The following is a 26,192-nucleotide window of genomic DNA, read 5'->3' on the forward strand; positions in this document are numbered from 1 at the left end:
CACTCCTGATTTGTTGTCTTGTGCATTTGTATGTTTGATTGTTTTTTCTACCATCATGATAAAGGTACATCTGGTGTTGTGAGTGTTTCTGTGAAAAATAGAAGAAAAAATTGACCATTGTAACTTGATGAGGTCTGCAGAGAACAACATAGTCTTTCGAGAGGATATCAAGCTTCAGGAAAAAAAAATATTAGATTGCTCATGCATGTTCCCAGGGGCTAGCCCATAAGGGCGTATTGCTGTTGTGTAGAATCGGGGTTTGTCAGTGAATACACAGTGGTTTTCCTTGGTTCACTATTTACACTGAAGTATGTCAGTCTCCTACAGATATGCCAGGTTTCAGCTGGGTTCATGGAAAGAAAAAGCTCAACATCAATTAAGTGGGAAATCTGATTTTCCAAGAGAATACTTTTAAGGATGATTGTTTCAGGACAATTGAAGAACTAATGCAAAGGTTGAAGACAAACTAGGTTTTCTAAAAAGGAGCCATCCATTATGCTTCATATGTCTAACTTTCTTGCCCAAATCTATTTCAATTGTATTGTGCTTCCATCTTCTCTTCGAGGACAAAGGAATAAAACTTTAGTTAAAATGCTGTACAGCCGAATTATGTCGACGTCTGACGGCTTTATGGAGTCTGGTAGTTTCCAGAGGACACTGCAGTGTTTTACTTTAAGCTGCATAACAAAGAGGAACTGCAAGCCTCTGTTTATTGTGTTTCTGTTAATTCTGTTTACAACCATCAAAGAAAATTTAATAACATGATTCCAGAATGGCATAATAGTATTCTTAGTTAAGATATCTCCAATGCCCTTCGGTATTATAACTCTGAAGTTTATAAGCCATCCTTAAAAGGGTAATTTAATAAGGCATCAATACAACTACTTAATTGCACAATGACTATTGACAATGCCTTTAAACAGTTCTACATTTGCCAGATTTAGCTAATGGAAATGGAATTGCCGAACTTGCCACTTTTAAGGAGAATATAAATTGCATGTGGCGTTAACAATGCTCAGGAAACAGATTGCAGATTGTATTTGTGTCCCTGCATTGTAGACCAAAAACAATACCTTGAAAATAAAAGGATTAAAACTGAAGCACTGGATTAAATGTATTTATTTTAATAGGTAGCCCATCAATATTTTATCTCTTGTATTAGGGCAGTATGTTAGCAAGATATTGTACTATGTCCATTCATATATTTAGTCAGTAGTCAGCAAAGGTAAAGACATCATTTGTCAGATAGACTTTGTAAACTCAATTGTGTTGTTAATATCTCCATAAGCTAGACTGATGCTCAGTACTATATTTAAAGGAAAGTTGAAGGCGAATTTGCCAGGCTCAGATTTTATAAATGTTTTTCAGGTGTTTCTCCTTACCTGGATACAAAAATCTTTTACAAAGCTTTTCATTGATAAAAATAGGCAATTTATCAGATATCTCTTAACAATAAAAACATTAACATTATTTTCCTTTAACACCTTGTTTTAGAGACTCAGTACAATAACTCTTACATAGTACCATCTCAGCCTCATGTCCCAATATGAATGGTATTGAAACATGCCCCCATTAAATGGCTATAATATATCATGGCATTATTGTGTTATTTCAAGCTATGAACAAAATGATTATGCATAAGTAAATGGTCATGTGAAACTATAATGAAATGTGTACACGCTACCTTCATGTTGCTGTTTCACTGTTATTAGAAGAATATCCCGAGTAGTGGCTCAAACTGCATGTGGCCCACTGTAACATTGTGTACAATTGATACAGCACAGAGCTGCTACTTCACAATCTAAGTAGTCAGCTATTGACTCATGGCAATCTATATCTGCATTGAAATAGTGAGCTCTGGATTAATGTGGAGTTGAAAGCCCAATTGAGCCTCTTTGCTGCCAGCCTGTCTTTGTAATTGCAGCATGGATTTCACCAACCACAAAGGGCAAAATGGATGTGATCATACTAAGCAGTCGATAGTATATCGATCTCTCTTCTGTTTTTTTTTGCTGCACAATTCACACAAATATTGTAGTTTTATTTTTCAGCAAATTAAATTACACAATCTGCATTTCATACAGAATACACAGCAGGTTGTAAACAAATCGTCTCTCACATTGTTAGCAGTGGGACATGTTGTGTGCAGATGGGAAAGGCTGTAGACGGACACAGGGCTATAAGAAATCCGTTTTATTATTTCTAATTTTCTGATTTATTTTTAAAAAACGTGGGGGCGGGGGGGCGGTGGATAACTTGTTTTACAAGTTTGTACTTTGTTTTTGACATTCAAGCACACATTTTTATTAATATAGTTGAGGGGAACCTTGAAACATTAAGATATGACAATATGAGCAGATGGACCTCATTTCCGCACAGAACAGATTTTTTTTTAATGCCCCATTAAAAGCCCCAAATCCTCATATTTTTTAAGCACAAAACAATACATTAGCCTATATATATATATATATATATAAGAAAATTGCATTTGGAGCAGCAATCAGGAAGAGTTTTCTCTAGTGACATCAAAAGTGGAACACAAAAGATTCCACAGATAAGCCGATTTATTAAGGTTACATTTTTGGAAGCAATCATTCTGCTTTTGTCGGGTTCACTTCACCCCTGACAGCTTTTCAAATGCCATAAAATCACGATGTGGTTTACCAAGAAACGCAGATTAAAAACGATTTATACCCATAGTCTGTACAATATAAGAAGAAAAATCTAACAAAACAAAGTCTGTACAGAAGAGGGACAGAGCATGTCTTCAGTGCAACGCTGCACTCCTCGCCCTTTTTACCAATAGTTACCGAGATGCAGCAACGCAAAACAAAAAACAAAGTTTGTTTTTCTAACACTTACATAGTACCATCTCAGCCTCATGTCCCTATATATATATAGGTTGTCTAAACTGACTTTGTTGTAATGTGTTCGAGTGCCTTATTCCATTTTGTAACCTGAATTCTGCGATTTTGTCTGTGTTCTCCGCAACGCAGATTTCATATAGCCCTAGACACGTAGTGACCACCTTGTGGCTGCTTAAAATGGGAAGTTGTTTGAGCCAGATCACACCATTTGTTTCTTGCAGGATCAACATCATACCCTATGGTTCCCCTCCATCTATCTCTTACATCACCTTTTTAGTATAGGATTTGGGTTTTGCAGATTTTGCAAGGTTTATCAAAGGTGAAAAGTTTGTGGTGTTGAATATATAACTTGGTCCCTTCTTTCTCTGTGTCCAAATGCTACTGTGTGGCAACTTGCTGTGAACGATTTTGCAATGTGGGCCACTTTTCTATAGAGACTGGGTTAAAACTCATAAACTGCAACCCACATTTGACTTGCACAGCTGCCAGGTCATGATGATTTATGGTCATTTTGATCTTTGCCAGAATCTCAACCTCACCCCAGAGCTAGCATCCAGTGTATCAATATCCCCAGACTCTGACATCCCCACCTTCATGTAACCCCCCACCCACCTCTTTTCAGCTCTTTTTCATATCTGTGTGGTTTTGCCCCTGCCCTGTCACAATCCTGTTAATCCTACCACTTTTTAAATCTTGTCTTTGGCCGTGTGTTTTTGGAATGACATTGTATTTCTTGCTGCTTTCTTGTTTAGTTGTTCTTGTTCTTTATTACATTTCACCCGGAAATACTTTGCTCCTGCATTCAACATACTGCCACAGGATACTGGCAATAGAGGGGGACTGTGTCCCAGTGTGCTTGTCCAGTCCAATGCTAAGTGTTCATTCATCCTTACTTTAACAAGAGTGTGACACCCTTTCCCCAAGTGTCATGGTGTTGTATGCAGATTAAATGCTTTCTAACACAAGAGCTCTTAACATGGTTAGAAGTGCACAAATGGATTCTAAAGATTATCTTTCTTCAGCTGTTAAATACTTCATACAATGTACATACAATTTTCAATATTACATTTCCTTCCTCAGTTAGAACAACATGAATGATTAATATACAGAACCTCTCAGTGTGAGCAGTGATACATTGTGATAAATCCTTTGACTTTTGTCTTCAGTGTCTGAAGTTTTAGATAAGCTTTTGGCCACTGCAGTAGAAGACAGCAATAATGTGAGTATGGTAGTATGTCTGAAGACAACAACAACACAGTTATAATTAAGGGTGAATTATAATAACTGGTGAATAACAACCTGTGTTGTTAAAATGGACGCCCAGGCACACTTGGTATAGATTCTAAGTCCATACAAACAGTACTGAAAATCTATCAACAGGATCTGCTAGGTAAAAATGTCATAATAATTGAGGATTGATTATTTGTCAGGACTTATTTTGGTTGTTACCTAGCAGTAGACAAGGTGTATTGAATGAAATAAAGGGTTAAATTGTCTCATTTTACAAGAGCATTGAACACCCAAAGAAGCAGTACTGATGCCCCCCTTGAGTTAAGGTTCAATTGCACACACTCTCATTAAACCAGATGCTCCTTAAAAACTTCAGACATTTTATCCAAGTATGCATATTACCTACAGTATGTTCAATCCTGTACATTTGTGCCATGCACTACCTTCCTTTTTGATGACTCAAGGCTAAGGCCATGATATATTGTTCCTATAAGACATCACAAGTAAATACTCTCATTTAGTTTCCACTCTGGCCTAGTAAAACATTTATATAGTGACCCATTTAAACTTCAGGGCTATTAAAAATATATATTTAAAAAAAGCAAGTAAGGGGAGTTAAATGTATTGAATGGTTAGACATCAGGAATCAAGTCTGTATTTTTGCAAGGCCTTTAAAACTTTGATCCATATAAACCATGAAAAAGTGCCCTGGACTTGATTATTTACGTGGAATGTGTCACTGCTTGCCTTGATATGAATTATGTCACTGCCCTGTTTAAATGTTCTTCTGACCTTGAGTGACATTGCTTGCAAACGTTGATTGACAGTGTGCTGCACTGCAGACCAAAGCTGCACAGGCCCACTGTCCCAGAAGAGATATGCTTCCAGATAGTTTCGCACTTGTCCAGTCTAGGGGACGTAAACGGGGCTGGTCCGCAAAGCCACAGCCCACTCTGTATCTGTCCGGTTATCTTTCAAAGCTGTTCTGTGCTTGTCAGTGTTTTAAGAGAAAAATATAATTTAAAGAATATAGGTTAAAAGGCAGAAATTGACTGATACTTTAATAAGAATCAGCTCTCTGTGCAGTTTTGTCAAGACATTATTTTCAATGGGACATCCTGCATGTATGTATAAATCCATTGATCCTTGATATGTTTGTAACTAATATTTAAAAAATCCAGAATTACTGAAATGTATTAAGTGTTGGGCGATGCTGGTTTAGGTTTAGGCGAAAAGCGAAATGAAGGGGGAAATTGGCGATCTCTTATAGTGGGAGAAAGGCCTGCAGAGTGAGGCCACAACAACTGACCTATGAGGTAAATCAAATTCTCTGGCAATACTTCCTCCCACGATCCAGATAAAACCGCAGACTAAGCGGATGAACTTTCACCCTTGACCCCTTGCTCTCTAAGCCAATGTACAGATTAAAAAAATCAATTTTCCCAATCAATAGGAAAATATTTTTTGTCTCTAACTGGACGATATGTTCTGACAAGGCCAAAGAGGCACTGGGAAGAACAATGAAATTCCAAAGACAGAAAATTAGACATTGGCATTATTGGCCACAGTGCAAACACAAATCAAAATGTTTTGGTTTCCATGCTGCAGGGATGTAATATTAATTACGTGGATATCAGAATGCTGAAGAATTTAGTAATTTGGATGTTCCTGCTGAGAAACAGGTGATTTCCACAAGAGATTGGCAGTTGCAATTGAATTTGTTCCCAACAAAGTATATACTAGCATATATTCCAATTTGCTGAAAAATGAATGCGTCAAAGCAGCCCAACCTCACTTAATTGATTCATAAAAAAAGAAACAACAACCTTTATTTACTGTAAATGTAACTACAGTGTCATTTGTTTTTTGAGAATTCACAGAGAATTCTGCATTGCAGCATTTTTTGCAACATAACTAAATATCCATTATGGTCTGAGTCAGCTGTTGAAGAAGGATTTTTCTTCTCTTGTTGTTTTCATTGTGTTTTTGTCTCATGAAAAAGTAGCATATGTACAAGCTCATCAGAATAGAGCTGGGGTTTCTGCTCTTCTTTCACTGCAAGAAACAGATTATATATATATATATATACAATACTTTGTAATGTTTCGAAATAATAATTGGGACCCAAGTGTAGTACAAGAAAAACACAAAGAATAAAATTGAAATTACAATTAAGAATAAGAAAAGTGCTACTAAGAAAACAAGGTTTGCTTTTCAAATCTCTATTTTAATGTGTGCCACACAGCGGTAAAGTACCATTGTTTATTTTTTATATATATATATATATATATATATATATATTTGGAAACATGCCCATATCAGTTTTCCAAATATAAAGATAACAAAAGATATGTAGATGTCATAGGAATTATTTCATTATCTTTTCAAAAAAGTCTTTGTGTCAGGTTTTTTTTTTTTTGGTGAAATATATATATATATATATATATATATATATATATTTAATTTAAATCATATAGTGCATCTATGTCACTCTCTGGTAACTACTCTTAACGTGATTCTCTTAGGAGTTGTTCTTATTTTCCTTGGTGGTGCTATTTATGAATCTATTGCCAAACAGTAGGCTTAATTTGTTCATATAATGCATAATATAAACATTTTACTTTAAAGGAGTTATTGATTTACAGTATTGTTCTATTCAAAAAGGGCATTCATTCAAAACCTCAGGAAAAACATAAAAATGCACTCAAAATGCATGTTAGCTATGTCAACTTTGTAATGTTGAAAATGATAACTGTTGAAGAATTGCTGAAAAATGTAAATATATACTGTTCTAAAGTTCAACCAATTTAATTAATTTTATTTCATGAGTGAAACCTCACATCATAACACATTACGTGATCAGTGTCTTCAATAAAGTGCCAAGTACAGAATTCACAGACAGGACTAAGTAGGCAGCATAACAACTTACATTTTAGTACTTAACAGGACATGTTAGAGATGCTCATAGCTATGGCTGACCTCCCAGGTACGGTATGCTTTCATGAAGAGAAATATTAATGTATTTATATGGAAAGGAACGAAAGGTAATTCAAGAGTAGTTGATCTGAACAAAAGTGGGAAATCCTTGACCAGGCTGTGAAACACTGTACATTATTTTTTAACATACTTGAAGACATGGGAGAGAAAACCACATGGCTCTTCTCGCTGACTTCCTTTGTAGCCATGATTCTGAAATGTCCATGGTGGTTTTACTGTGAAGAAATCGACAAGATCAATGGAGACTGGTGCGAGAAATCAATTTACATGTGTGCTAAAATGTATAGGGTGCTTGAACATAAAGAACGTCTGATCTGTCTATCTATAGGATACATAGAGTGTGAGAATAGCAAAGGTTAATTATATTGTATTTATTCTATTTCATTTTGAAGAACAAGCATTGGTACATCATGTTATTGTGTGATTAAATAAATCATAGAAACTAATCAGTAAATTATTTCAAATACATAAATGCATGCACAATTAAATACAGAGAAAGGAATTCTAATGATATATTTACACTACTACTATTATTATTATTATTATTAGTATTATTATTATTATTATTATTATTATTATTATTATTATTATTATTATTATATAAGGACATATTGGAAATTAATTAATTTTATATTATAGAAAAAATACCAGACAGGTAAAAAAAAAAAATGAATATAGGGTCATTTTAGTTAGGAGACTCCAAAGCACAGAATCTCTATGATATATTTTAATTGAGCAAAATAGTTTATTTTAATATATATTTTTTAGTTGCTGTTTTTTTTTCCTAAATTTTTACTGTATTATGATACCTATGTGTTTAATGTCTCTATTCATGTTCTGTATCCAGGAATTTAAACTCTCTTCTGAATTATGTTTCAATATTGTAAAGAACTTCTGTGCAATCCTGTTGCGGGAGTGTTTTAACAGATACAAAGCTTAGCTTAAAGTCCGATGCGAGAAAGCTAAAATTGTCTGTTTAAGCTTAAAGCATTATTGATTTCTCTTTTTAATAGCTCAGATCTCATTTTATATAATTACCTATTTATCTGTTTATTTATTTATTTAGCTTTATGCTTATACATTCTGAAATGTTTTATGGACCTCTTTTTAAAAATAAATAAATAAATACATAAATCAATAAATAAATATATATACACAGTATATATACATGTATATTATATGTGTGTATATAATCTATAATTCCTTAAAACCATATTTTGTTGATGCTAAAGGAAATGGTGTAAACAAAAAAATGTTTCTTACTCTTTTGGTTATAAAACTGTTTTAAGAAATTTTAAGAATCTGAACCTCACTCACTGTAATCAGTGTTATAGAAGGAAAGATGAAGTCCAAAGGAATACTTAAGGACAACATTTTTTTTCTCAACTGTAAATATAATTTTGCTAAACGGTATCCAAACAAGTACCTATAGGTTAACATATTTTTTTAATGTTTTTTATTCAGTTTTCTTAATATAAAAATAAAATCAGATGTAATCCTCACACATATTCCTCTCATGTTCAGGCATGCCTAATTTATATTTAGTTATCTGAAACATTTTTACTCAGTTATTAAAATATTAATTTATTTCCTAGATTGGTGAAAAGCTAGTGTTTGTTTTTTTTTTTTTTAATCTTTCATGAAGGTGAGTCGGTGGTATTTAAAGAGCAGAAAAAACAGAATGGAAAATGATGTAGCCAGGGTAGCGGCCGGTAGCCAGCAGTAGAGTTTTCCACAAAGAGATCAGGTAGTGGCTTTGTATTTACATTTCAATCTACCAGTAACCCAGTGTTGTTGACTTCTGGACCCGGTGCCCAGCCATATGAGCTCATGTGAGGAAAAAGCACTCTGACAAATATGTGACAGATGTCTACTACTAATTTCAAAACCTTTTCTTCAAGTGAAAGTCCAGCTGTTGGATAGAAAATCCCTGCCCGTTCTGATCGATTCCCAGCTAGCACTAGGCTTTTAAACATTTTTGATTCAATCTCCTGTAGCCCTCACTTCAATAGACTGGCACAGCAGGCAGAACGAAGGCAACTGCCAGGCCCAAGTTGGGAGGGCAGCGATGCAGTCGTGTCGGGGAAGGGAAGTCAGAGTGGGGACAGGGAGTCAAAGGGGTGATGGTCAGAGGGTGGGATGTTTTTTACTCCAGCCGCCCTGCCCCTACACTTAATAATATAGTGAAGGTTCAAAGCATTGTTAGGCCAGTGGCCTCCGATCTCATCTCAAGGTGATAGTCACCTCTGGCCTTTCTGCAGACTGTGAGCCTTTCTGTCCATCCATCTTAAAGCAGCTTGACACTGGCTTCTCTACCCATTTTACAGCCAACGAACATTTCCTATTGATTTATTGATTGCTGTCTGCCTCTGGAAGGAGCTCAGAGCAGACTCTATGTGCTCTTGCTGCCTCCCTGCATAGATTTTTTTTTTCCCTTTTTTTTTTCTCTTTCATCCAAGCCATGTTAGCAGTCTGTGCTGAAACAGGAATTAGACCATGCGGGAGCCCAATTTGCTGTGAGTTGAGCTCTGACTTGCTCCGTCTCTCTGTCTGTCTGTCTCTCTCTCTGTCTTGTCCTTGTTTCCCAGAATTCTTAAAAGCCCTTAACCCTTCACTCATGTTAACAGAAATTGGAATGTGTTTTTATTTCCCTCAGACTAAAGTAAAGAAAGGTGTTTTATATATATATATATATATATATATATATAGAAAAGGAATTTTTACCTAAAGAATCCAAGGAACAAAATATTCTGAGCATTTTTGTATAGGTTCATACATCAATTTATTTATATATTTTAACCTTTATGTACATCAGAGTTGATGAAGCACCAATCAATTTCAATTATATCTTTTGAGCAGTTCAAATGTTTTCAGATTTGTGGTCATATGCTTTCCCCTTTAAGATTACAGGATGTTGTAATATCTACACAGCCTTATCCGTCTAGTACACGTATGCAATACAGATAGTTTTGCTTGCTTATTGCACATGTATTTTTCATGAAGATTATTTCATTTTTCTGGGATTTTCTTACATTTTTATCTTTTAGTAGTTATCTTGGAGTGCTGAAACCATTTCATGGTTTTAGCAGCTGACCAAGGTGCAAACTCCTGGTTAATAGCTTCAGCTTTTCAGCACATAATGCACGTTTAGTGAAGAAACCTCCCTCTGCAGAAGTGAAACAGAGAAGACTGGTGTCAACTGTGATATTTATCCCATCAGACTGAATATAGGTACAGTTGTGCTGGATTCAATTTCCCATGGAATTGATAGCTGCCTTAGCTATACCTCTTTAATTAATGTCTTTTCCGTTCTAGTAAAATTAATTTAAAACGTCTTATATTTACAGACCGAAAAGGTCAAATTAAATTTATCTCGATTTTAGAGGGTGATCAGCATCAACACAGAGTTTAAAAAAGAGAAAAAAAAGACAGATGACATTCTTCTTTTTCTCCTTCATCTCATTGGCACCACACACTATTGCAGCCCGCAAGTCTTTCTTTTTCCCCGAGTTGCACCTCTGTACTGTGGGAAATCTATTTCAAGGTTGCTTTTAAGGTAATATTTGTTTTCACTGGGTGGAACCCAATCCTGGATTTCAAATGGCTAAATTTTGTTTTGGACACAAAATCCGGAAATATAGCAGGCTTCCTGCACAAAGGGGACGCCGTGCTTGTGGCTAATAACATTTAATGCTTAGACAAGCAGGCTACTGCACCCAGTGTGTCTCCCTCACCACGCTCCTCACTGACGCCATTTGCCTGAGAGTGAAGGTGTCTGTGAGCTCTGAAAATTGGATCACAAGGATAGCTTTTTGCTTGCCCTGGTCACGCTGACGGCAAGACTGATCGATCAATACTCTGTGTGACACTTTCAGAATTCATTGGAAATGATGCCCTTTCGAATGACACCCCCATTTTACGGAGACTGCTTCTACTGGAAAATCGCATCATGTGGGCCATCATTTATATGCATCATTTTTTAACTTAACTTTGAACCCCTTCTCGGTGTATTGTTTTTTTTTTCGTTTTTTTTTTCTGGCTTTGTGTTTTTTTGCATGAGGCAGAGATTGTATCTGTCAGACAAGTGACCTCTTTGATATTCAGTCTTTACAGAACACACAAAGCCTTTTTGGGTAACTTGGATATGTTGTTTGTTTGATTGTTTTTCATAGATAATTTATTAGTTGTTTTTTTATATATATATATATATATATATATATATATATATATATATTATATAGAGAGATATCCATATATATATAAATCAAAACAGTAAATGACTTTCATGTCACATCTGTCTTTGAATGGAATATACTGTGTGTACATACCTATTATATACTATGTTAGTTACATTTTCTAAATTATTACATATGTCCAATTCTACATTATATTTAGTTGTATTCCTTCTATGTTGTTCAGCACCTCCATTAGCTTACAGTTCAGTTAAGGCACCTCCATCTTCCATAACTCTTAACTATCACATTGTGTGCTTTACCGCTTACATATTTTACATGTATTATTTGTTTTTATTTCAATTTGAAAGTCACTGAAAGCTGATAATGATACATATTTGTATTACTATTCTGATAATAATTTACATACAGCCTATGTAATAAAATTATAGCTTTCGCTGGTAAATGTATAATGTAGAGTTCAAATATTTTGTAACCCTTTCCAATTCCCTATGTTTAACAGTCTGTAAAGATATAATAATATATATTTAATAATAATAATAATAATATTGTTGATTGTTATTTCTTTATAATATTAATTAATTTTTCTAAGGTTGTTCTGTGTGTCTGTTGTATTTATTGTTCATGTTATCCTCTTGATTGATTACATGTCACTTGCATCAGGATTATTAATAGTGCAATTTCATTTTCATTTTAATTCCAAATTACTTTTTGATATTTTCAGCAATCTATGAAGATACATATATCGTTTAAACGTTGGTATGCATATGCATACATCATTTCACAATACCAAATATAGGACATCTTAAACTTATCAAAATTGTCTTCATAAAATTGACATAATTATTTAATATGTACATTTGCCAGTACCTCCCATCCATTTTGCAGTTAACTGCACTTATCCGTGAATGTAAAACTCTCTGTGGGACATCATTGTAGAAAGGATAGGGAGACATAAGGAATTTAGTGAGCTGATTTGGATGATGTAAGCAAAGTTCTGAAACAGAGTCTTGTATTGATTTTACATCATCATGCTGCATTTAAATAATGGCAGTTTCATTATCTGACTTCTGAGCAGACCTGAAAATATGCAATAAGCATTAGCAGATATACTACTTCTGGCTCAAAAAAACTTTAAAAGGTTCCCGAAAATGTGCTTCCTTATACTGCATCTACAGAATCATCCTTACAATGTGTGACAGGAAGTGAGGGAAATGCAGACAGTTGTGTAGGCCACTGTTTTACTACGCTCTCTGAGCCCTCATTGGAAGACCAGGTGGTCTGTCAAGACCGTCTTTCTGGAATTTTGTCAGTTTAAAAAATTCTGCACTAAAAAGCTCAGATCCGGTTGCATGTACTGGAGACCTGAACCCAAATATGTGCAACAGCCATGGAAGGGATGTTATTTGACCTCATCTCTGTTGCAGTCAACAAGTCAACCAAATTAGTCACATTTACATTCAAAATGCATCCATCTTCCACAAAATGTCTCAGAGTGCTTTCCAACCTGAAACCTAAAAGCATTACTATCACACAAAACTAAGATGGAAATATTCCAATGCCCCTTGAAAGAGAGTTCCAAAGATTGTGGGGCAAAAAAAATCCAAAGAACGGGCAGCACATGTAGCTGTGCCAGAGGGCGGTGCACTAAGCAAATCTGGACAGGGTATTACAAAAGGGAGCAATCCAAGAACATCCTTTGAAAGTCATCAGAAGGACTTGCTTAAATATTCTGTTCTTGGGGTATACAGCAATACAATGGAGATTTGACAAGAAAAAGACCTCAGTACGTTTCATACACTGCGTCTGATCCTAAATTCTGGCGGGCTGCCACTGCAGTGTTAGGCCAGTGAAAGTAAAAAAGGGAAAGCAAAAAGAAAAGGTTAAAATACAAATCAGACGGAACTGAAGTGACATTTAAAGTTACTAACTCCTGAAATGGGTCTCATGCTTGGGAACGGGGAGCTAGGACCCATCTTTAACAGTTTTGACATTACATTTAGTGATCGCACTGCATCCCAAACACTCAGTGATCACCTCCCGCCAGCTCTCGGGGCAGCACTTCACATTTGTTAATTTTATACCTTTGGGATCACACCTAGGACTTGAGAATCGCCATGGTGTTCTGTTCATTCAGGCATGCTGTGCAAGTCCTGACTTTGCTTTCCCTCAAGGTTTGCAGCTTTCAGATAGTAATGTACATACACACAGACACATCACGTTTCCATTCGAAGCAAATTATGCCTTCCGCAACTTCTCATGTTTTTTCAGACATCCTGTGGGAGGTGTTCAGTTATTCAGCGCTGAAAAACCATGTTCAATATTTATTTTTTTCCTTCTTTTTTTAAAGATTACCTTATATCATTTATTTTCTCTAATACCTTTCAGAGGTTTTGATTCCATCATGCCTTCACCTAATGGTCCCATCACCATGTATCAAATTGGCTTAGAAGCGCTTAAAGTTTAAAAAGTAAGCTGAACATCTCCTTCTCTTTATCTTCCAAAAAAAGAAAAGGGGAAAAGTGGATTACGTGAAAAGCCATCAAAAAGATGTGTTTTGCAGTATTCCGAACTTGGTTAAATGGCAGCAAAAAGTAATGATTCTACAGGAAAATATATATATTTCCTTTGATTCTGTCTGCTGTCTTGCATTATGGGATACCTTTAGATGTATAAAAATTGATTTTTAAGCTTTTTGTGCATTAGCTTTTAAATTTGTAATTTTATTTTGTAGATGCCTTCTTTTGATCAATGAGGAGAACCTGAGTTTTATAACCCTCTCACTACTTCATTAAAACCTACTTCACGGAAAGTTGACAATACTGACGTTTCCTCTCCGTGATCAAACTCTCCCATTGTTTTATTTTATTCTCTTTTATTTTGTTATTACAGAGTGCATTGCAGCATTGTCTTGTAAAACAGACTCGCTGTAGATGTTTGTGCAGTATTTATTTATTTATTTGACACAGAACTGTGAAATGTAATGCTGAACTGATAAAGAGAAGATGATATAACATATTTCACTCAGCTGATATATCCCCCATATTCTATGAAATGCTGATCTCGAGGGATTCTTAAAATAACAGCTCTTGGTTTAGTTTTTAGTTTTTTTGGGAAGAGGGCAATATTCTCATCAGCTCTTATCGAATTTAATTTCTTAAATTTTTCGTTCTTCTTTTTGGCAATGCTCTGTTTTTTTCTGAAATTATATTAATTGAAATTCCAGTGAAAGAGAGAGACACAAAAGCAGCTTGCACACTAAAAAAAAAAAAAAGTGCTTTCCCCAAATAAAACCGGAAGATGCATTTTCAAGAGTTCTTCCGAAGACTAACACTATTATAATCAGGCCTGTGACCCATCCAAGGTTTTGGAAAGCACTCTGCTTTTGTTTGCACACAGTGCTACAGAGTGGACCCCTGCAAGCTGATTCAGCACCAGCAGGCAGTGTGTGGTCATTAATGTTATATCATCTGTCACCTTTGGGTGATAATTAGAAAGGAGAGTCAATAGCAATTCTACATAACACTTCTTTCCTAAGATTTAAACGAGTCGTAATATTGTTGAACATCTATTGATGAGTCTGAATGCGCCACGGGCTAATGAGCAAGAAGAGCGCTTTCATGTCAAGGGTAACATTATTAATTTGGTATGGGGGAGTTTCAGCAAGTATGTGCATTAGTTTTCTTTTTAATGTACTGTTGCCTTCAGTCATTATTAGATGCTTGTCTGTTTTTCAAAGGCAGCTTCTTACTGTTACTTTAAAGCAGTATTTTGATTATTGTACATATGGTGTTGTATATGTGCATTCAAATTTGTATATATATCACAAAGGTAGATTGATGGACCTTTGATATTAAGGGATCAAGGTACCTCTTCACCCATACCTATCATTGCAAGAAAGTTGATCTTCTAGCAGGTTCCCTGGGGGGCAGAGAGTGGGGGGAAATTGAATTCGATGTTGGACACAGGTTATAGTATGTCAGAGTTACAAATCCTTTTGGTGTTGTACAATGAAACAGCTCTAAGGAAATACTGATTTATGGAAAATGACATTAGATTTATTCAAAGCTCTATTTTCCTTTTTACTTATTTCATTTCGAGTAGCAGAGTGAGGTGGAGTGGTTGAGATGTGGAAAAAGAATCCTTCCAGCTTCTTGGTCCCACTCTGCAGGTGTTCTTCAGTAACTGCAGCATGATAATTGATTGGCAGATTTGTATTGTTAAAAATTTGATTGATCAGTAAATTTTACCTTATGAGGATGTATTTCTTCACGTATTAGTATTGTCATTGTTGCTGCCTTTGTGTTATTTTCAGACAGAAGATAAAATATTCCTTGTTAGAATAAGTTTGTTGTGTGAGTTTAGCATTTTCTGCAGTGAGAGTGTTGTTCAGTCATAGGACCACTTCAGATATACACTAAAGCCCCAGCAAACCTCCATCACTACTGTTTTAACTTGTATTATGAATCGATTTTGTCCGATACTTTAGATATAAATATGCATGTACATGGGAGCTGGTTGGCAACTTAATTAAAAGAAACTCTCATGCTATCTTTCTGTCTGTTTGTTTGTCTCTCTGTCTCTTTATATATATATGCATCTCTAGTTTTGTAAATGCATTTGATATCTTATTTTTAGGAAAGTATTTTGAAAAGGCCTCCTGTGCCACTTTGATAAAAAAAAACATGGGTAAAAAGCACATTAAGGTCCTGAGTTTTTAGGCAGTGATGGTTAGGATTCAGTCTGAACTATATGTGCACAGAATATTTCTTAAGGTCTTTTAGCTATTAGTGTATTTGTCGACTTTTACATTAAAAAAAAATTTCTGGGCTCTAAACAGATGAAAGGATCTGGATCCATTTTCTTTGAATCGTCTATTATTTTGGTATTTTATTAAGGGCCTCTTAACAGCTGAGAGACTCAAATTATTTCCATCTCTTCAATTCAAGAGCATCTTTTGAAGACCAGCTCTTCTCTGTAAATGGGACAGGGGATTAATGTAATCTCTTCCACTGCCCCTTTCCATCTCTACATCTTTATTCCTTAACTATGAAGCTGCCAGTGGCCTCAGACAAGCCTTGGTCTCAACTTAAAAGCCTCCAAGAAATCAGATGAGTGTTGGGCATACAAACTATGTAGAGCTAATAGCTACTTTCAGAAACGTGTCACTGTTGGGAACAAGCTACACTTACCATGTTTTTGAACCAGATTCAAAAAGGCCCATTGTATATGGTGAAATGAAAGTAAAATCTCACACTTCATCTTTCCTGCTTCTTGGGGCATGTATGTGTGTCTGTGTTTATGTACCCTGGACAGGAAATAGGAAAGATTATGTGTTTCTATCCCTGAACCAAAGAAAGGAGTCTTTGCAAGTTGCAGATCATTTATTATCAGTGAATAACCTAAGACCACAAAAATAAAAAGAGCTCTCATTACATTTTCGTGGAGCTAATGTAAAAGTAGGATATTTTTATATACATGTATCATTAACATCAGCATCCTCCCCAGCCAATGTCAATCCAGTGGTGGATGAAGTTCTCTCGCCACACTGGCCAGATGGACTGGTGAGTTGATGGGAGCAGATGTGGACTAAATCCCATACTCTTGTGTTATTGTGTGCTCAAACCAACTGAGCCACTAACCGCTAAAATACATATCTGAATGTTGGCATGTGGTCTTATATCTATATATATATATATATATATATATATATATATATATATATATATATATATGTGTGTGTGTGTGTGTGTGTACATTTCTCAGATTGATGTGACAGGTATTTTGATCCCCAATACCATTATTGATTTGATATGCCATACCATGATTAGATATTAATGCACAGTAACTATTCATTGATGCCTGTCAGTCTGCGGACCTCACTCCTGTGTATTGCTTTTATTGTTTATACAGGGTATATTTTCGCACATCAGACTTCCGTACCCCCTGCCTCCTCAGAAGATACACACACCGATGAACCCTCCCACGCCATGCACAGCAGTGTGTTTTTAAATATTTCTTTGGTGGAGGAAAAAAATAAAAACGACGAAGGGAGGCCCCCTGGTTGTCTAGTTAACCATATCCCCAGGTCCTATTGAGATGGAGTGCAGCTGGACAGAAGCGGCCTGCTGATTCAGGTTGATTGGATGACCTGTCCAGAGGAGCCTCCAGGGAGCCGCAGGGCTGCAAATTAGAGGCAGCCTGGCCTGGAGGTCAGCCACCATCCCCCCATAGCCACGCTCCCCCTCGCCCTCGCCACCTTTGCAGCCTGCCGCATTTGCATTGAATGAAGAACTGCCAATAGCACGTGAACGCAAGTGTGTGGGGGTTTGTGATTATATATAACAAAGCGCTGGTATTTTCCTCACCTATTAGTCATTGTGAAACACATCCCCTTAGGTGTATACACATTCCCAGATTGCGTACTCAAGCACGCAGTCCTGTACCAGAGTGGAAGCCCATTGTTACACTATATACAATACGATTCCTATTTCATCCATGCCTGAAAGAGCAGTATACCTACATATGGCACATGGTAAAAATTTAAAAATAAAAAGGTCAAGCTTTAATTGTTATCATAAAGAAGACAGTGAAAATAAATAGTGGTCAGCTCTCACACTTTTTTGTATTGGATGCACTATCAAGTACGTGTAATTTCATTCCTTTTGAATGAGCCAACACCAGTAAAAGAAACAGGATATTGTTCCTTAGAGTATCCTAGATATTTGTTCTCAACTAAATTATATCGGGATGTTGTCAGTCTTCAGTATCAACACACTTTTCCACAAGATGTATGTATGCAGTGGACTCTCAAAAGACTTTTAAATAGTACAACAAAATTAGTTTCTTGTTTCATTCAGATTGTATATATATGGTATTCCTGTACTTGTATGTAATTGCATATGTTCTGCCTTCATACTGTATATATAATGTGGCACACTGTATTACAAATGAGCATTACAGTGGGGGAACAAAATATTATTTGTTTTATGTTGTCTTTTGTAATTTATTGACATTGCTGGATCAAACAAAAAGCAGAAGCCGAACATAATCCTAATACACTGATAATGTCCTTCTCGAGCTTCAGACTTGTGCTTCTGTTTAATGTTCAACAGCTCTTGAAAGTGTTGGAAAGGGGGTAAAAGGAAAAAATATTTATGAGGCAAAAGCATGAGTAACCAGAGCAGGAAGCAGGGGAAAGACACCGCGATGCTTCAGAACATGAAGTGTGTAACGTGCTATCATGGCTTTTGTATACCCTCTTAGAGGAGCACTTTTATGTACAAACACTTCATTGATAGGTGTTTGAAGGAGCAGCTAAAAAGCAACACACTGACACTCATCTCAAGGCAGAAAATATCCACACTCCCTGTTTTTTTGTTTTTTTTGCTGCAGCACCAATTAGTCTGCAAAAGAAGTGAAGGGGGAGGATGGAAATGCAGGGCGCATCCACACTTGATTACTCTAATGAAATGTCCATTGATTCCCATAGATTAATGTGAGAAGAGAGGCAGCTGCAGAGTGGCTAACACCTCTGGGTCGGCCTCTGTGGAGCGAGAGGTTAGACCGAGGTGGGAGAGAAATGGATAAGATTGCCTGTGACACCAGAAAGGTGGGAAACACATTCACATACAGTCGCCTGGATGGAGCAGGCGAGGCCGCGGCTTGTGTGTTGCCATGAGTGACGGTGAGGGTGCTCCTTTCCCACACGTTGTTACGGTATTTCTGTCACCACCCCGGCCCCCACGCTTCCCAATGTGACTGCAGAGTGCCAAGCTTGCTTCGGGTCTCATTTTGTTCCTTTTGTTTTTTCTTCTTTGCTGTTGTTGCCAGGCAGGTTATGAATTTATGAAAAAAGGAAGAAAATCCTGTTCGGTTCCTCTCCATGCAGCATTGTAAGAAAAGTATATACACAGTTATTTATGGATGTATTTGTGAGTTTAAAAGAAAAAGGAAAAAAGAGCCGAAAAGAAGTCCTGATGTTTTTCCTTCACACACACACGAGCACACTGCCTCCTCACATCCTGGTCAGCACACAAAGTCTGTTTCTCTCAGAGCAACACTATGCTTCCCATTTGCACACAGACACATACACAATGATTACAGTAGATAAACATGCGCTACCTTGCTCTCTCTTTCCCTCCCTACCTCTCTTGAATTTGCTGTGAGGCATAGTGCACTCACAGGTCATCTGGTTTTGTTAGATTAATTGGATTCAGCATTTAGAAATTGAACGCTGGATGCTGAGCACGCAAATGGTTTTCTCTGCAGTTGACATTGCTGTTTGGTCAGAGCACCTTTTCGCTCTCCGGGTCAGACGGTCCAGGGATAGGGGTATGGTGTGGTGCGGATCACGGAGAGAGGTTGCGATATCGGTGATCATGATTTTATTAAAGATGTCAGTTGTGTTTTGTTCTTCTGCTTGTTCCGACAGCATATTTTTAAAAGTCAATACAAAATTACTTTAATATATGAATATCTTTTGGCAAGTTTCTGTTTCTAAGAAGTTCTAAAATAGGTATTGTATGTACACAGTACACACTTACACATTATTATTTTTATTTTATTTCATGTGCTTTCATTTTGCTGTGATCACAAGAAAACCCCAAAACAAGTGGACTGCAGATTATTGGATATTTGAATAAAGAAATTATTTGTGAGATCAAATCGTTACAGCAGAAATAGGAAAAAAAAAAAAAAAAGGATGAATTCTGTTTAATGGTCCAATGGTCAGGTTTTGTACTTTTTACTCTGTACGAGTGGTCAACAGCACTGTCATTTCCACACTGGGGTAAAGTGATTAATACAAACCTTTACAAATTAATCTGGCTGATGTGGAACCTAAAAATATGTCAGCATTGAATTATTTACAGCACCAGTGCCTGTTGTGCCCTCCTATTGATCTAAGTCAGTCCAGTTATAGCAGTGAGTGGGCAAAGGCTATGGCTAAATTTGAATAGGAACTATTCTTACGTGAGTTTCCATTTCTGGGGGAAGGTATTGCACTGTGCTCCTCCCACATTTATATTAATAAGCACACGACACTAAACTATTCTTCCCCTCCTGACATTAGCAGGCTTGTTTTTGTTGTGCCGTGCAGCTGCGTTCTGCTGTGGCCCTGTCTAGCAGGCTGTACCTACGTCACTTTAATACAGTCTGACCGTTCAGTGAATTGAAGCTCATCCCTGGCGTGGCCTGTGCTCTGCATGCACAGCCTCTCCATGTGTAATTACAAGCTGTTACTAGCCAAGAGCTGTGCACTTTACTATTGCTGAAGTACGATTTTTTCCCCCTACCATTTCCTTCACTTGCACTGTGCAGACCAGATTGGCCAGCGGCTGCCCATGGTTTATAGTGTGGCATTGATTTTCTTTTCTCTAGATTTTGACAGAATCATAGATCCATAGCAAACAAAGAAATGTGCTCTGTGGCTATGAAATACCTTTAATTTAGGCCAGTGTAAATCAAAGCACATCGCTGACACTGAATGACTGTCTTGAGGGTCAATCAAGAAGGCTTATGTTAAAATACACACACACATATATATGTAGGCTTTTTGACTGCTTGCCCAAATAATTCCTTTTATTATTTAAAGCTGAAAAGTATTATTATTATTGTTCTTGTTGTTATTATTATCGTAAGCATCATCATTCTTATTGTTATTTGGTATGTGTCATAAAATTATACATATTATTTTCATCTTTTCATTATTTTAGTTTTTCTTTTTTCAGGCTGTTTTAGAAAGCTAAAATTATAAAACACTCCTGCTTGTGTACGGTGACACTTCTGTGAGAATCATGGTCAAAGGTCCTATCTGCTTTGATAAATACATTCAATCACTTTAAAAAGGCATGAACAACAATCCTAGACTATATACTGGCCTTTTTCGTGTGCTGAACATCTCCTAAATGCCTTTTTGAAAAGTGCGTTCTTGATATTTTGATGTTCAGTCCAATTTTATACTTTTAGGCATGAGGAATAATTAACTACTTTCTTAGTAAAGAAAAAGTCTTAAATGCCTATTTACTTGATGGTCCCCCTGGGTGTCTTTGTTTTGAATGGGCTGAAAAAAATCTTCACAGCAAAATAAGCAGGCGATTCTAATCAATAGAGCCAGAGGACTGTATTGATTACAACAACTCCATTCTTAAGACATTAACCCTGGGTATTCCAAAAGAGCTGTACTTGGCCAAGCAGAAGCACTATTTAGACACAAGTGACTTCATATTAATGCAGGAGACAGTTTAAGTTGTTTACTATCCTGAGGGCTTAGGTTAAAAAAAAAAAAAAAAAAAGGAAAAGCATGCAAAAAATGGGCTGGACATTGGGGTTTTTAATGTTTGTTTTTTCCAGCCCTCTAACTATGTAAGAGAGGGATATATTTTAAGACACATACACACAAACGCACATGATTGAGTAGGATACAATGTAAAATCTGTGTCCTTTGAAAATGATATATATTTGAATGCATTTTATTTGATTTCATACTTTTTGTGCAGAACCAATTTCTTCATCACGCTGCCTTGTTCACTCGTTGTATAATGCATTGTCCAGGGACTCCCTACCCTGGATACCATATGGTCTTTCATTTGGCTGTGCCAGGCTCTATGTATGTCCTCACAGTGATGTCACTAATTAGATTGTGATGCCCTTCTGCTCGGAGCTCCATGATTCCTAGATGCCTCTCACTGATGTACTTTAACCGCAGCTTTTGCTGATTTAAAGTTACTGTTTTCTTCTAAAGTGACTCCTTTTATTTAAAATTGTCTTCAGCATCACATTGATCATGTTTGTGTTATGCATAAAAGGAATGGCCGAAGCTCTAAATGTCATGCATATCCAAGCACCGAGTTAATTTTTATTGAACTGTTGATGTAATCTGAACACAGTAAGCTGTGGCCTAAGTGTACGCCAATATTATAAGATAAAACCGAGGTAAGTCTTGACTGACAGATTGATGTTTTGCTCCATTGCTTAATGGTGACATTGAGCCGATGAAAACTGGAAAATACCACAACAGAAACTCATTGATGAGAAAGATCAAATGACAATGCAAATGTTAATCTGTTCCGATATTATTGAATTTTTACACTGCAGAGCCTTTTTAACATGACGGACAATCTGACCCCACGTAAGGGAAATCAAAACACGATTTATTTATCTGTGCAAAAAATAATGGCTATGATGGTAGCTGTTATGTAATCTAGCAAACTAAAACAGGATTTTAGTGATTTGCACAGAATGAGCAATAAACAGCATTTGCACCCTCACACACTTGCAGCCAAATGCCCCATCTGGTAACATTTCCACGTCTCCAGGAAAGAAATCAATAGCAATAATCTGCTAGGGCCACACAGGGTGTATATTTTTTATCACAGTCCTATTCGTTATTCAGTTTGCTTTCTTCCATCTGCTGTAGATCAGTAGAGATGTTGGCTTACTTAAAATCATGGCATAATGACAAACATTAGATTTTAGAATAGGGGATTTTCTTTCGAAAGATTCAATCACGTCCATGTTATTGTTTTTTTTTTTTGTTTCTGTTTTTTGTTTTTGATAAATACACAAAGAAATTTTCCATTGCAATACAACCATCAGTGGAAGATAAGACAAGCTCCATTTGTATTGTATTTTTTATTTTCTTTGCTGTGCTTATGAAAATCCTTTTCTTTGTGCCTGGTAAACCGCTCATATTAATAGTAAAGGTGTATGTTATTAATGATGTGCAGTAACCCCAGCCCTCCAATGCTCTAACCACCGTCAATACATGTGCATTCTGTAATTTAACCTTAAGTCCAGACAATATGGCCACATTTCGAATCTTCATCCAAAGCTGGTGTTTTTTTACAGTGGGAAACATAATGTTCCCATCTGACAGGGGCATTATTTATTAGAGACCTCGACTGGAATCTGGTATTGAGGCTCTTATTGAAGCCCTGCTTGATGAGTTGCTGCCTTGAACTTTCTACTGATCATTGCTGTGCTATGGCTGAATGAAAGAGCTGCTTTCTGGAGAAGGGGCTGTATTACATGTGAATTAGCTCTAGTAAATAAAAAAATAAAAAAGCTCTTTCTCTGCATTATCACACTCTTGAACTTTTAGAAGAAATGAAGAAACTATTGTAATTAAATTAAAGGGGAGTGGCTTATGTTTGGAGTCATTATTATAATAATAATATTATTTATTTTAATATGACTTGCTTTGGTTATAATGTTTCTTTTGTATCAGAATGTCTTAACCTCTTGCTCTTTTAACTAATTAATCTACCAAAACCTTTATTTCAGTCAATGAAGAACACATTCAAATTGACAATGAACACCTGGCAAATAGTTACCCCCACTGCAGCCGAACACGGAAAATAGACCGTATCAGTGAATCAAGGAACAGCAGACTCAGAGAATGTGACAGCTATGAAAATGTATTTTCAAATCACAAAAATATGTAAATGAATCCCAGAATGCAGGACTAATACCTCATTCATATAAGACAGCATGCTTAGCTCGAGACTACTTCAGCAGCATTTAGTGTTATGTGGTACGCTGACTTTTTCTAATGTTGCACAGCAGCACTGTGCCAGTGCTAAGTATGCAGCAGAGGAACCCAAATCCGAGTTGATGAAGGTCACAGTCCCCTGGTATTTCTTCCACCCTGAGTGTTTAAATACCGGTTCTCAATTTAACTAATTATTGAGTGAAAAGGTCCCTGTTCCAGTAGCTCCAAGGTCTGCAGCAGGTGATGGATTGAAGGCTCCTATAAACCCAGCAGCTTCCATCCTTCCAGGCCCAGATTTACACGAAGCGTATAAATTCACACGCAGTTAAAAACTTCAATGTCAGGTTGCAAAACATAACTTGGAGTGCAGCAGTGAGCATTAGTCAGAAAGAGGCCATTATATGAGCAAATAGCGCTGCTGTTGTAAGGAAGGATAGTATTTGTTTGATGATGAAGCAAGACAGATCAGGTGCCATGAGGTTTACGATTATGTTTCCAAACCTCAGGTTTCAACAAATAAATAAATAAATGGGATTATTTTAAATAAGAAGTAAATGTGTGTGCATGTGGGAACGGTGTATAACTCATTCTAGAATGTGATGTTCAGAAAGAAAAAAACATCTGCCAAATTAATAAATAATGCCAAGCTAATAAGGAAGCTCCCATAAGGGATTAGCAACACGATTGATGCAGTGATAATTTTGAAATTCAAATTATGTATAACTTATTGTATGAATTAGGAAGTGTGAGTGTGTAAATTACATGAGCCTCCTGCATCAAAGTGGAGACGTCCTGAATGGGAAATGAATCGGTGTGTGTTTGGTTTTCATTGGCAAATGGCTCATCCTTTTGTCTCTTTTGCAAAGCCTGCACGATGAGGGCAATATGGCCTCTCGAGCCCCTTTGGTGTTGTGTGAAATGTGCGTACTATATTGTATTGCTGATTGCAACGAGTGTTATTTATTCTTCACAGTTTAATTTAGAACTACTTGAGTGCCTACAAAGCGCATTGCAAATAGTGGCTGAGAAGAGAGTACATACTAAATCAATGCACACAGCATCAGCGCTGACATCCATTGGACACACAGCCAAGGAGGCAGAGTTTTAATACGATTGAGCCGATGTCATTAGTGCCATCGACTGCTAAACCCCACTGTTTGACTTAAACACCATCTCTCTTCCCTATAAGATATGCTTTCTTATTGTTTGTTTTCTTCTCCCAGGCATATAGCTTACCTAGAAACACTTCTATTAATGTCACTCTTGCTCTTGTACTTTTCCCTTTATTCAGGAGCCATTTAACCCCAACAGCAAGATTAATTATTTATTTGTTTGTTTGTTTGTTTGTTGTTTGTTTATTCCTTCATTTATTTTATCTTGGACTTTTATGCCAAATAAATGTTCATAATATTTGTGTGGTTGTAATGAGGATGGGATCTTCACACCTGTGAATTTGCTATCAGTAATATTTCAAGATTACCAAGCACAAATATCAATTTCAACTTCCTTGGTTTATTTATGAAACTCTTACCATTTAGCATGTCTGGTGTGTTCCCCTATTTATTTTTCCTTACAGAGTTGTGGTGCTTCACTTTAAATATTTTGGAAATATTATGGTAGTGTCAAGTGATACAATCTAAATCTGCACAACTTATGTTTACAGTACAATACTGAACACTACTGTTGTTGAAAATAACATATTTCCTGGATGAGAGTAATGTGTGAATATAAGCCAGAGGCCACCCGTTGTGTCTGCGTATACTGACCAGTGCTTGGGGTGACGGACCATGTCTTAAGTAACTCTGTGACATGTAGACTGAAACCAAAGAGGATAATGTTCTGACACCGGTTGGCCAATTAAGATAACTTTAGAAACTCTATCTGACTGTGAAGTTCTACAAGCCATCCTTCGCACTTCGCACATATAAACACACATCTAGATTCACGGCACGCATACACGCACACAGGCCAACACATGTACACAATGCCATATGCACACTCACACATATTATTTACACTAAAAGCACAAGACAAGATAAATTGTGTAGTACAGTACCACCAGTACATACACAAACACAAACAGCATGAAGTCATGAACACTGATGCCAATGTGTGTCAAAGAATGACATGAAAGAGTGTTTCCATGAACTCCCATGTGTTCAAAATGGATCTTGTGTTTTTAGATGTGTATAGTCCAGTGCTTTAAGTAGCCACTATTGTTTAGTTACAATGGCAACCAATTTTATATTAGGGCAACTATAAATTTTATTTTCATAGCCTACAATTCAAGCACAAGTTCGATTTGTATCCAGTAGGTTCAATTTGTAATGAATGGTGCTGTTACTCTACTCACATATTGCATTTTTTGATGGTGTTTAATACTTCTTGCTCTCATATTAAATGTTTTTCTCC

General features: G+C 36.5%; 1 long non-coding RNA gene across 1 annotated transcript in view; it reads left to right on the forward strand.

Moving 5' to 3' along the window:
- LOC136747976 (uncharacterized) overlaps positions 1–18,963 on the forward strand; it is a 74,211-nt gene extending 55,248 nt beyond the window's left edge. Inside the window, exon 3 of the long non-coding RNA XR_010816554.1 lies at positions 18,780–18,963. This is a non-coding gene — a long non-coding RNA (uncharacterized LOC136747976). The remainder of the gene's footprint in view (positions 1–18,779) is intronic.
- The last annotated feature ends 7,229 nt before the right edge of the window (positions 18,964–26,192 follow it).

This window comes from Amia ocellicauda, chromosome 4, assembly GCF_036373705.1.
Source record: "Amia ocellicauda isolate fAmiCal2 chromosome 4, fAmiCal2.hap1, whole genome shotgun sequence".
Taxonomy (NCBI): Eukaryota; Metazoa; Chordata; class Actinopteri; order Amiiformes; family Amiidae; genus Amia; species Amia ocellicauda.